Source organism: Molossus molossus, unplaced genomic scaffold, assembly GCF_014108415.1.
Source record: "Molossus molossus isolate mMolMol1 unplaced genomic scaffold, mMolMol1.p scaffold_m16_p_1, whole genome shotgun sequence".
Classification (NCBI taxonomy): domain Eukaryota; kingdom Metazoa; phylum Chordata; class Mammalia; order Chiroptera; family Molossidae; genus Molossus; species Molossus molossus.
The window spans coordinates 88,846,049-88,859,050 of NW_023425344.1; positions in this window are offsets into that span (position 1 = coordinate 88,846,049).

Genomic DNA, 13,002 nt, shown 5'->3' on the forward strand with positions numbered 1-13,002 from the left:
GAGAATCCAGCTGGGGCCACAGCACCCTATTATCTTTTGTCCTTTACTCAATAATTGGTTCCTGCTTTGCCTTCTCTGTCTCTTGTAGTGGAATTCCCTCTTATCTCTGAATTCCATCAATTACCTACCTTTGACTTTCTTGAATAGACATCATAAGTCTCAGACTAAATCTGATTATTTTGCCAATGGTACTTACATTTCGCCTGTTCCTTTCTCATGCTGATTATCTTTAATATTTAGATGATGAGTTATTAGATTGCTAGACCAACAGAGTCAGCCTGAAAACAATTGACATTTGCCATTTCAGATCCCTGCCGTCTGACCAGGTATGTCTGGGTTCTTACCCAGGTCTCCTCTTGGCTGGCCCTTGCTACCACTATCCAAGGCCAAGTCATAACAAATGGATGATCAACAACAAGATATTCTGATAGTCAGAAGAGGCAGTGGCTTCAGGTAAAAAGTACAGAAAAAGTTCACTAATATTGAATAAAAATTCATTGTAAAAACACAGATAGGAAAAGACCTCAATTGGAAACTGTATGTTTTCTAGAACACTATAAGGTAAGTTAAAAAAAAAAAAAAAAAACTTCGGTGCTCATTTTTTTAACACAACCTTAAATTCCCAGAAGGCAAGGAAGCTGGGGCTTTAAACCTATGTTTAATTTTCAATTTTTATGAAGACAGAATATGAAGGAAAAGCTATAAGCAGATCCCAGAGCATCAGTGAAGAACAAGGCCAATTCCTAAATTTAAACTCTTCTTCACAAAAGAATTCAATTTGTGCACTTACAGATGGTCTATAATAGCGGTTCTCAACCTGTGGGTTGCCTGAGACATAACAGTAGCAAAATTACGGTTAAAATTATAGCAACAAAAATAATTTTATGATTGGGGGTCACCACAACATGAGGAGCTATATTAAAGTGTCAAGGCATTAGGAAGGTTGAGAACCACTGGATAAGAAAAAAATCTTTGTTTTTACAATTAATGTCATTGGAAAACAGTGTATGGTTATTCTTTTATGGCTTTTTAAAAAAAACTTTAATCTTCACCTAAGGATCTCTTTTATTATTCTTTTAGAAAGAGAGAGCAAAAGAGGGAGAGAGAGAAACATCAGTGTGAGAGAGAAACTTATCAGTTGCCTCCTGCACGACAGAGGATTGAACCCACAACCTAGGTATGTGCCCTAACCAGGAATCAAACCCATCACCTTTTGGTGTATTGGACGGCACTCCAACCAACAGCCACACTGGACAGGGCTATTTTTTTTTAATTACAGCTGATGACAATATTATATTAGTTTTAGGTGTGCAACCCACTGATTAGACATTTAGTTAACTTATGAAGTGATCACCCCAATAAACCAGTACCCATCTGACATCATATATGGTTATTACAGTATTATTGACTATATTCCCTATGCTGTACTTTACATCCCCATCACTATTCTGTAACTATAAATTCGTGCTTCAAAATCCTTTCACCTTTTTCACCCATCCTTTCAACCCCCTTCCCATCTGGCAACTGTCAAAATGTTTTCTGTATCTATGAGTCCATTACTGTTCTGCTTGTTCATTTATTTTATTTTGCAGGTATCACATATAAGTAAAATCATCTGGCATTTGTCTTTCTCTTCCTGACTCATTTCACTTAGCATAATATCTTATAGGTCCATCCATGTTGTTGCAATGGCAAAATTTCATTCTTTTTTATGGCTGAGTAATATTGCATTATATATATGCACCACATCTTCTTTATCCATTTATCTATTGATGGATACTCATGCTGCTTCTATATCTTGGCAATGTAAATAATTCTGCAATAAACATATGTTTGTCTACGTTTTTTAATTTAGTTTTTTTTTTGGTTTCTTTGGATAAACACCCAGAAGTGAAGTTGTAGGTTCTTCTTTGTCACTTGTTATAGATTTTGTTTTAAAACAAAGTGTATGATTATTCTTTTATTTTAATAATAAGCATCCCTTTATTTGCTGATGCCATTATAAAAACCAATTACATTAACAACAATAAAGTGGGTGGCTTTTTGGTATGGTTATTCTTTATAAACAAGTACTTACAATCATCAGACACCTGTATTCATTCACCCTTCATTCACCTGTATTCTTTCAGACATACTGGGGACTTTATTGAGTCTCTAGTATGTCATTATAGACAATAAACCAGCTCCCTCTACCAGTAGCAATGTACCTAGCAGCCTAGACTCTGATAGAAATTATTACTGAAAGTTAAGACCAACTATGTAATATGTGGGTACTAGGGAAAAATGAAAATCTTAAGTCCCTTCTTCAAAACTTATTAAGAACTATCAAGAATTCCATGCCCTGGCCTGTTTGGCTCAATGGTTAGAATGTCAGCCGGCAAACCAGAGAGACCTGGGTTCAGTTCCTGCTAAGGGTATATACCTCCGTTGCAGTTTGTCCCTGGCCCCGATTGAGGTCATGTGGGTGGCAACCAGTCAATGTGTCTCTCTCACGTCATGTTTCTTTCTCTCTCTCTTCCTCTTTCCCTCCCACTCTATCTGAAGATAAATGCAAAAATTTCCTTAGGTGAGGATTAAACAAAGAAGAAGAATTCCAAGGCAACAACAGTGGAGTATAAACTAAATGGGAAACCCCACTGAGTTCAGAGCCCTATAAAACTGCATAAGTATAAAGCTAGCCCTGCTGAAAGTCTAAAACATGTTTTTGGGGAATTTTTTCTTTGTTTTTGTTTTTTATGTATCCAGGTAGCCTGTTTATTCAGTCACTCTTAGTTCAGCAAAACAAGCAAAAACATCTTCATTCCCACTACACCAAAAAAAAAAAATACCTTACAATAAGAGAATTTACCCTCAGATAACTGATATTATACCCTGTTGGCAAGTAGGGCAAATGTTCTAAAACTAAAATAGTTTTAGTTTTAGTTTTAGAACATTTTAGAAATATTATTATGCATGTGGTTTGATCTGTTAAAAAATGCAAAATGTGTAAAATCTTTTTTAAAAAGTAGACATGGTAAATTTTAAAAAAGTGTGTATGTATGTGTTGAGGAGGGAGTGGGCTATCCAAATGGTGTTCACTACCAAATTTAGATGTTAACAGAGGAAATCTGACAGAGACTGGCTTCCGGATTTCAGTTGAATCTTTTACAGCATCATGTTTTGGAATCTAATTTTGAGTTTAGAATTCAGTGTTTACAATTCTGATATTCAGAAATACTACAAACCTCCACAGGAATTGTTTTTTCTCTTTAAACAGTGTATATTTCTCCACCATGTAGATCCAGGATAACAATTGACATCAGTCTTGACAGTCTTGGAGTGGTAGGTTGAAGAGTCTCCTTCTGGAGAGAAGCAAAGAGCAGGTGATGCCATAGCCTGAGTAACCTCGCTAGTAATATCTGCCCAAGAAGGATTGAAGTTAAATTTATGCACTGAGAAATCAGGTAATCATTGACATTTCAAACAAGTGTCTCCAAAGCTTGGATTTTACTGGATCATATCAAATGAGGGAGCAGAAACAGATGTATCTTCCCAACAGGAGAAAAAAAGAGACAGGGTTATAGCTCAGAAAGAAACTGTGTGTGATGCATATGTCCCTGATTATGCTACGATGCTTTTCCTTTTCATGCGTATCTAGGATATGCAATTTATTTTGGTGTCCATGTATTGCTTGATGTTCTATCATCTTGGAGGGAAGGGGGGATGACAGTTCCTATAAATGTTGTCATGAAATAGAATTATAACTTGTTTATTTAGATAACTTTGTTTATCTCCTTGAGTTATTCTAATACTAACAGAGATACACACACTCTCTTATCTCTATCCAAACATATAGTCAGAAAACACTCATAAAAGTTATCATTTTCTTCTTAGCACAAAATACAATTTTCTCCCTTTGGTGTCTTCATTGCAATCTTATAAGTTAATATTCACTTCATATTTTGAGTATTTAAAAGCCTTGGGACATAATATTTTTTCACTGAATAAGTCATATATGCATAACTATGTATGAGAAACACTATTATTGCTCCTTATTTTTAGGAATAAGTCCAAGGTTTGTCACTGACTTGGAGAATGAAAAATTTTACCTTTAAAAACAGAACCAGTCCAGCCAGTGTGGCTCAGTTGTTTGAGCGTCATCCCATGCACCAGAAGATCATCAGTTCAATTCCTGGTCAGGGCACATGCCCAGGTTACAGGCTCAATCCCCAGTAGGGAGAGTGCAGGAGGCAGCCAATCAGTGTTTCTCTCTTTGTTGTTTCTATCTCTCTCTCCCTCTCCCTTCCTCTCTTTGAAATCAATAAAAACATATTTAAAAAATAATAATAAAAAACACAGCCTAAGTCACTTAACAATAAAAACTGGGCATATTGTACCCTAGTCCCTGACACAGAGGACTGAAGCTGTCTTTAGTTTTAAAACCAGAGGAAGCCTGCATGAATCTTATTTCTCCGCAGTCAGCAACATTTGTATGGAAAATTCCCCTATATTCTTTTTTAACCACATAATCTACCAGTTTGGAGGAGATTCTATTCAGCTCCAATAATTAGGAGTAAATTTTAAAATACCTTTCTGCACTACTGTAAATCTAATTCTCTCTTATTCCTACTAATCCCATGGCCTATGTACACATAGAAAATTTCCTTTTATATTTCTTTTATTCCCTTCCATCCTTACCACTCATCCTGCTTTTCTTCTCATTTTTCTTAAGTTCTCCTGTAGACAAGCATCTGTAAAGACCACGTGATTTTCTAGGACCATTCTGTTTTATGCCCTGGTATCTAGGAACATACCGATATGATAAATAGGAAGCTGGACATTATTTGCATCTTTTTCTTGAGGGAAGGGGGTTATTGGGTTGCTTATATGCACTTTATTTGTACAACATCCGAAAAGTCTACCACAGTTAAAAGATATTTAATTAGATGTCAATGAAGTAAACTGAATTCTCAAGGTATAATAGTTGAGACAATTATTTTGTTCAAGCAGTAATACATCACTGCATGTTCTGTGTTACATTACAACTTCAAGATGAAAATGAGCATGGGTTTTTTTTTCCAGAGTAGCTGTAAGTTAGTTCTTTTCTTTTTTTTCTTAAGAAGCTAGTGGGGAAAAATAAACTCTCAGTCTCCTGATTTATTTTTCTTCTCTATTGTCCTTCACAGTTAAAACTGGTTACTGGTTGTCTTTTTTATCGTAGCAGCACCATATCCTCACTGCATTTTCCAAACCATATTAACAGTTTATAAGATGGTTTATCAAAAAGAACATAAATGGCCCTGGACAGTTTGGCTCAGCAGTTGGAGCGTTGGCCTGCGGACCAGAGAGTCCCAGGTTTAGTTCTCGCTAGGGGCACATACCCAAAAAAAAAAGAACATAAATGAAGTACATTCAGTTCTGTCTTCCTTCTTTTATTTATTTTCATCTTTTTGAGTTAGTGTTTTGTTTTTCTTATTAATTTTTAAATTTCAGTTCACTTACAATATTATATTAGTTTCAGGCATACAACATAGTTGATTCGACATGTATACACACCTTATGAAATGATCACCCCAGTAAGTTTTGTACACATCTGATAACATACATAGCTATTACTTTGCTATTATTGAATATATTCCCTATGGTGTACTTTACATCCTCATGACTATTTTTATAACTGGCAATTTATACTCCTTAATCCCTTTCACATTTCACCCATCACCCCAACCTCTCCTTCCATCTGGCAACTATCAATTTGTTCTCTGTATTTATGAGTTTATTTCTGTTTTGTTTGTATTTATTTTGTTTTTTAGATTCCACATGTAAGTGAAATCATGCGGCATTTGTTATTCCCTGTCTGACTTATTTCACTTAGCATAATAGCCTCTAGGTTCATCGATGTTTTTGATAATAGCAAGATTTCATTATTTTTTGTGGCTGAGTAATATTCTATTTTATGTATGTACCACTTCTTTATTCATTTGTCTATCAATGAACACCTTCATATCTTGGCTATTATAAATAGTGCTGCAATGAACATAGGAGTGCATATGTATTTCAAATTGGTGTTCTAGATTTCTTTTAATTAATACCCAGAAGTAGAATTGCTGAGTCATATGGTAGTTGTATTTTAAATTTTTTGAAGAAGCTCTTACTGTTTCCATAAAGGCTGCACTAATTTGCAATCCCACCTACAGGGCATGAGAGTTCCCTTTTCTCTATATCCTCACCAACATTGCTGTTTATTGATTCATTGTTGTTTGTTTATTTATATCCATTCTGACAGGTGTGAGGTGATTTCTCATGGTAGGTTTAATTTGCATTTCTCTGTCGATTAGTAATGCTGAGCATCTCTTTTCACGTGTCTATTGGCCATTTGTATGTCGGCTTTGTCCATATCCTCTGCCCAATTTTTAGTTCGTTTGTTTTTGATGTTGAGCTATATGAGTTCTGTACATATTTTTACTATTAATCCCTTATTGGATACAGCTTTTGCAAATACCTTCTCCCATTTAATGTTTGCCTTTGCATTTTGTTGATGGCTTTTACTTTCATGTACTTCCATTTAGTTTTGTTTTTATTTCTTGTCCTAGCAGACATATCCCAAAAAAAGTATTGTTAAGACAAATGTCAAAAATTTTATTGCCTAAATTTTCTTCTAGGTGTTTTGTTTTCAGGGCTTACATTTAAGTCTCTAATCCTTTTGAGGTTTTTTGTTGGGGGGGGGGCTTTGTTTTTGTTTTTGTTTTTTGTATATGATGTAACAGAATGGTCTAATTTTATTTTTTGCATATATCTGTCTAGTTTTCCCAACATCATTTTGAAGGTACTCTCTTTACCCTATTGTATATTCTTGCACCCTTAGTGACAGAATAATTGTTCATACTTGCCTAGACTTATTTGGGGGATCTCTATCGTGTTCCGTTAATCTATATGTCTGCTTTTATGTCAGCAGCATGCTGTTTGCTTACTCTAGCTTTGTAGTACATTTTGATGTTAAGTGGTGTGATACATCCAAGTGTGTTCTTCTTTCTGAAGACTGTTTTGGCTATTCGGGGTCTTTTGTGATTTCACAAATATTTTTTAAAATTATTTGTCCTAATTCTGTGAAAAATGCCATTGGTATTTTGATAGGGATAGCACTAAATTTGTAGATTGTCTTGGGTAGTAAGCACATCTTAACTATGTTAATTCTTCCTATTCATGAGCACCAAAAGCCTTCCATTTATTTGTGCCTTTATAAATTACTATCTGCAATGTTTTAGTTTTTTTAGTACCAGTCTCTTACCCCTTGGTTAAATTTATTCCTAGGTATTTTACCTTTTTTTTTATCCTCACTCAAGGACATTTTTCCATTTTTTGTTCAGATAGAGTGGGAGGGAGAGAGGAGGAGAGAGAGAGAAAAAAAAATCAACGTGAAAGGGACACATCAAGTGGCTGCCACCTGCACGACCAACCAGAGCCGGGGACAAACTGCAACCTAGGTACGTGCCTTTAGCGGGAACCGAACCCGGATCTCTCTGGACCACAGGCCAACACTCTAACTGCTGAGCCAAACCGGCCAGCGCTTATCCTTTTTGATGTAATTGTAAATGAGATTTTCTTAATTTCTCTTCTGATTGTTTGTTATTGGTGTATAAGTTTTCAACCAATTTATGAATTTGTATCCTGCTACTTTACTGAATTCATCTATTAGTTTAAATAGTGTTTTTGGTGACATGTTTAGGGTTCTCCTTATATAGTGTTGTGTTATCTGCAAAAAATAACATTTTTACTACTTCCTTTGCAATTTGGATGCATTTTATTTATTTTTTTGCCTAATTGCTGTGGCTGGGACTTCCAATACTTTGTTGAATAGAAGCGGTAAAAGTAGACATCCTTGTCTTCTTTCTGATCTTAAAGAAAGAGTTTTCATCTTTTATAATTGAGTAAATATTAGCTATGAATGTCATATGGTAGTTGTATTATGTCGAGGTTTGTATCATAAAGTTTTTATCATAAATGAATTTGGGATTTTGTCAAAAGATTTTTCTGCATCTATTGATAATGATCATATGATTTTTATCCTTCATTTTTTTTTCTGTCCTTATCAAATTTATTGGGGTGGCACTAGTTTAAAAAATTACACAGGTTTCAAGTGCACAGTTCTACAACACATCATCTGTATAAGCTGTATTGCATGTTCACCATCCCAAATCAAGTCTCCTTTTAACACCATTTATCCCCTCATACCCTCCTTCACCTCCCCCACCCCATCCACAGTAATTAGCACACTGTTGTCCGTGTCCATGAGTTTTTTTCTCTTTATGTTATCATTTTTGTTCAATTTTTTTCCCACCCCCAACCCTCAACACCCTCCTCCCAAGAGCTGTATCCTTGATTTTGTTAAGTGGTCTATCATATTGATTTGTGGATACTGAACCAAACTTACATCCCAAAAAATAAATCCCATTTGGTCATGGTATATGATCTTTTCAATGTATTATTGAGTTTGGTTTGCCTATATATTGTTGAGGCTTTTCTACATCTATGTTCATCAGAGATATTGGCCTATAATTTTTTTTTTTTTTTTTGTAGTGTGTTTGTTTTTGGTATCAGGGTGATGCATGTCTCATAAAATTAGTTTGGGAGACTTCCCTTTTCTTAAAAATAATTTTTTTTAATAGTTTGAGAAGAACAAGTTTTGTTTTTTTTTAGCCTCACCTGAGGACATTTTTTTGTTCAGGTAGAGTGGGAGGGAGAGAGAGGAAGAGAGAGAGAGAGAGAGAGAAAAAAACATCGATGTGAAAAGGACACATTGAGTGGCTGCCACCCTCACGACGAACCAGGGCCAGGGACAAACTGCAACCAAGGTACATGCCCTTAGCGGGAACCAAACCCAGGTCTCTCGGGACCACAGGCTGATGCTCTAACCGCTGAGCCAAACCGGCCAGAGCGAGAAGAACAAGTATTGCTTCTTCTTTCAATGTTTGGTAGAATTCACCTGGGAAGCCATCTCATCCAGGACTTTTGTTTGTTGGGAGTATTTTTATTACAGATTCTATTTTGTTGGTAATTACCGGGCTGTTCAGATTTTCTGTTTCTCTCTGATTCAGTCTTGAAAGATTGTATGTTTCTAGAACTTTATTCATTTCTTCTAGGTTGTTCAATTTGATGGCATATAATTGTCGATAATATTTCCTTATAGTCCTTTGTATTTCTGTGATTTCAGTTGTCACTTCTCCTTATTAAATTCTGCTTGTATTTGTTTAGGCCTTCCCTTGTTTTTTTTCTTGATGAGTCAGGCTAGAATTTTATCAATTTTGTTTATCTTTTAAAAGACATAGTTCTTGGTTTCATTGATCTTTTTTATCTTAGACTCTATTTTATTTATTTCTGCTCTGATTTTATTATTTCCTTCCTTTTACACACTCAGGGCTTTGTTTGTTCTTTTTCTAGTTCCTTTGCATGTATGATTAAATTGTTCAGTTGAGTTTATTTTGTTTTTTGTTTCTTAATGTGGACCTGTATTGCTATGAATTTTCCTCTTAGAACTGCTTTGGCTGTGTCCCATAGATCTGGGGCTATTGTGTTTTCCTTTTAATTTGTTTCAAGGTACTTTCTTATTTCTTCTTTCATTTCATTGTTAGCTCATTCACTGTTTAATAGTATGTTACTTAGCCTCCATGTGTTTGTGTGTGTTTCAGTTTTCTTCTTGTAATTGATTTTTAGTTTCATACTGTTGTGATCAGAGATTGTGCTTGAAGTGATTTTAATTTTTTTAAATTTATTGAAATGTGCTTTGTGGCCTAACATATGGTCTATCCTTGAAAATGTCCCAGGTGCATTGAAAACAATGCATATTCTGCTGATTGGGGGAAATGGCTTAAAGATATCAAATCTATCTTGTCTAATGTTCATTTGAAGCTACTGTTTTCTTGTTGATTTTCTATGTAAAATATTTTTCATTGAAGTCAACAGACTGTTAAAATTTTCTACCATTACTGTATTATTGTCTTTCACTTTATGTCTGTCAATATATGCTTTATATATTTAGGTGCACCTAAAATGGAAGCATAATAGATGTTTACAAGAATTATGTCTTCTTGTTGGATGGATTCCTTTAGCATTATACAATACCCTTCTTTGTCTCTTGTTACAGCCTTTATTTAAAAGTCTATTTTGTCTGACATAAGTATTGCTAACACAACAATTTTTCATTTCCATTTGTATAAAATACCTTTTTCCATCCTTTGTTTGTGTGTGCCTTTCAATCTGAAGTGTATATCTTGTATGCAGCATATGTATGAGTATTGTTTTTATTAATTTAGCCACACTGAGTATTTTGAGCATTTATGTATTTACATTTAAAATAGTTATTGATAGATATGTAGTTATTGCCATTTTATTCATGGTTTCCTGATTGTTTTTGCATTTGTTCTGTTATATTAGTTGGTTGATCCACTGCTTTTACTAAGTATTTGCTATTATCAGTGAGAATTTTTTTCTTTACTATATCTTCTTATTTATACAGGGTGTACCCAAAAAATGTATACAGGGTGTCTGTAGATTCTATTACATTTTGAAAATAAAATGTATTTTAATAGACACTCACTTTATAATTACCCTTTTTTGTGTATACATTTTTGGTGGGGGACACCCTATAGATTCAATCTTTATTTTTCTACTTAAAGAAGGCCCTTTAACATTTATTGTAATTCTGGTTTAGTGGTGATTAATTCTTAGCTTTTTCTTGTCTGGGAAGCTCCTTATCTCTTCTTAAATTTTAAAAGATAGCTTGCTGGGTAGAGTAATCTTGGTTATAGATTTTTGCCATTCATCATTTTAAATATTTTGTGTCATTCCCTTCTGGTCTGCAAAGTGTCTTTTGAGAAATCAGCTAACAATTCTATGGGAGCTTCTTTGTAGGTAACAAACTGCTCTCCTTTTGCTTTTGCTACTGTTAAGATTCTTTCTTTGTTTTTAACCTTTGCCATTTTAATTATTTTGTGTCTTAATTTGGGCCTCTTTGCATTCTTCTTTTGGGGGACTCTCGGCACTTTTTGACCTTGTATGTCTATTTTCTTTGCCAGGTTAGGGAAGTTTTTAGTCATTATTTTCTCAAAGAGGTTTTCAATCTCTTTCTCTCTCTCTTGTCCTTTTGGTACCCTATGATATGACTGTTGGCATACTTGATGTTATCTCAGAAGTCCCTTTAACTATCCTCATTTTTTATTTTATTCTGTCCAATTGGTTGTTTTCCACTATCTTGTCTTCTCAATTGCTGGTTTGATCCTCTGCTTCATCTACTCTGCTCTTGACTACCTCTGGTGTACAGTTTATTAAATTTATTTCATTCTTCATTGCTGACTCGTTCTTTTTGATGTTTTTATTTCCTTTTTTATGTTTTATAAAGTACTCTCTAAGTTAATCCATTCTTCCACAAAGTTCACTGAACATCCTTATAACTAGTGTTTTGAACTCTATATCCAATAGATTGTTTGTTTCCATTTTTTTTAGTTCCTTTTCTGTAATTTTATGTTATTTTGACATTTGGGGCTTGTTTACTTGCTCCTCATTTTGGCTGACTTTTTTTTTTTTGGTATTATGTATTAGATAGATCTGCTATGCTCCCAGTCTTGAAAGAGTGGCCTGATATAGAAGGTGTCCTGCAGGACCCAGTGGAACAGTCTCCCTGATCACTTAAAATAGGTGCTCCTGTGGTGTTCCCTGTGCTGGTTGTTTGCACCCTCCTGCTATCATTGAGCCTCAATTTTTGTTGGACATCAGTGGGTGTGGTTGACTCTCAGGTTTGCTGACTGTGAGGACTAGCCATGACTCTCATGGACAAGCTGTTATGCAGGGGTTGACTCCATGGAGGGTGAGTAACTTTTGCAAACCCTCCTGCTAGTCGAGTATGCCTTTCAGTATGTCATTTGTGGAGGAGATTGGGTGGTACTCTGCTGTGGTCTGAAGCCAGTCATCAGGTGTGTTGTTTCTAGAGCCTCTTGGAAGGGGCTCTGGTGAAGGCCAAGGTGAGTGTCCACTTGTTGCTGGGCTTGGGGCCACATGGTAGAAACTATAAAATTTTCTGCAGTTTATTGCCATTTGTGCTGACCTCAGAATGTTCTCGGTAGAGGCTGTGCTCTGAGCTGATGCTGACTGCCACTTTTTCCAATCTCTAGACAATTGGGTGAGCAACACAATGTGCACTGAGGCCAGTTGCCACTTTTGCCAAGCTTGGGGCCACTTAGTTAAAGTTACATTTTAAGCCACAACTCAGGGTCACCTGATGGAAGTTATAATGCAAGTTGAAACCATTCACCACTTATGCTGGGCTTGGAGCCATTTAGCAAAAGCTACAAGAATGCCAAGGCCTGCCACTGCTTGTTTGAGGTTTGTAGTCTTATGAGAGATTTTGGAAAAGTCCTCAGTGAGATTTAAGGTAGGCTGCTTGTGTATAGGAGTTGCAAAAAGAGGCTGGGACCAAGCAAATGAGTTGAGTGGAGCAAAGTCTCAGGTAATCACCAGTGCAGGGAGGAGAGTATTAACAAGGTTAATGGATAGCACAGATTTGGTGTCCACTTGTGCCAGGCCAGATGAATGGGAGGAGGGCTCAACAAAGGAACAGTGGCATCTGCTTTTGCTTCCAATCCCAGAGAGAGTTGCTCCAACCCCCCGCCTTCCAGTCCTCACCCTGAAGTTAGTTTAGTTCCTCCCCTTCTGTCCTTGGAGTTGTTTGAGCAGTGCCTCTGCACTGGAGCTTATAGTAAATGAGTTGTGAGCAACTGAATCTGTGCATGAGCCCTTTAAGAGCAAAGTGTTTCAGTCTTCTGCAGCTCTGTGTCTTTCCTGGATATAATCCCTGCTGGTTTTCACTGCCAGATGTTTTGAGGACTCCTCTTCCCAGCACTGTTACACTGAGCTGGGCAGCTTGGTGTGTTCCTCATGGGGAACCTCTTCAGCCAAAATTATCTCTCCTGATTCTTAATCACCACACCATGGGTGTGGGACCTGCCTATTCCATATCCCTACCCTTTCTAC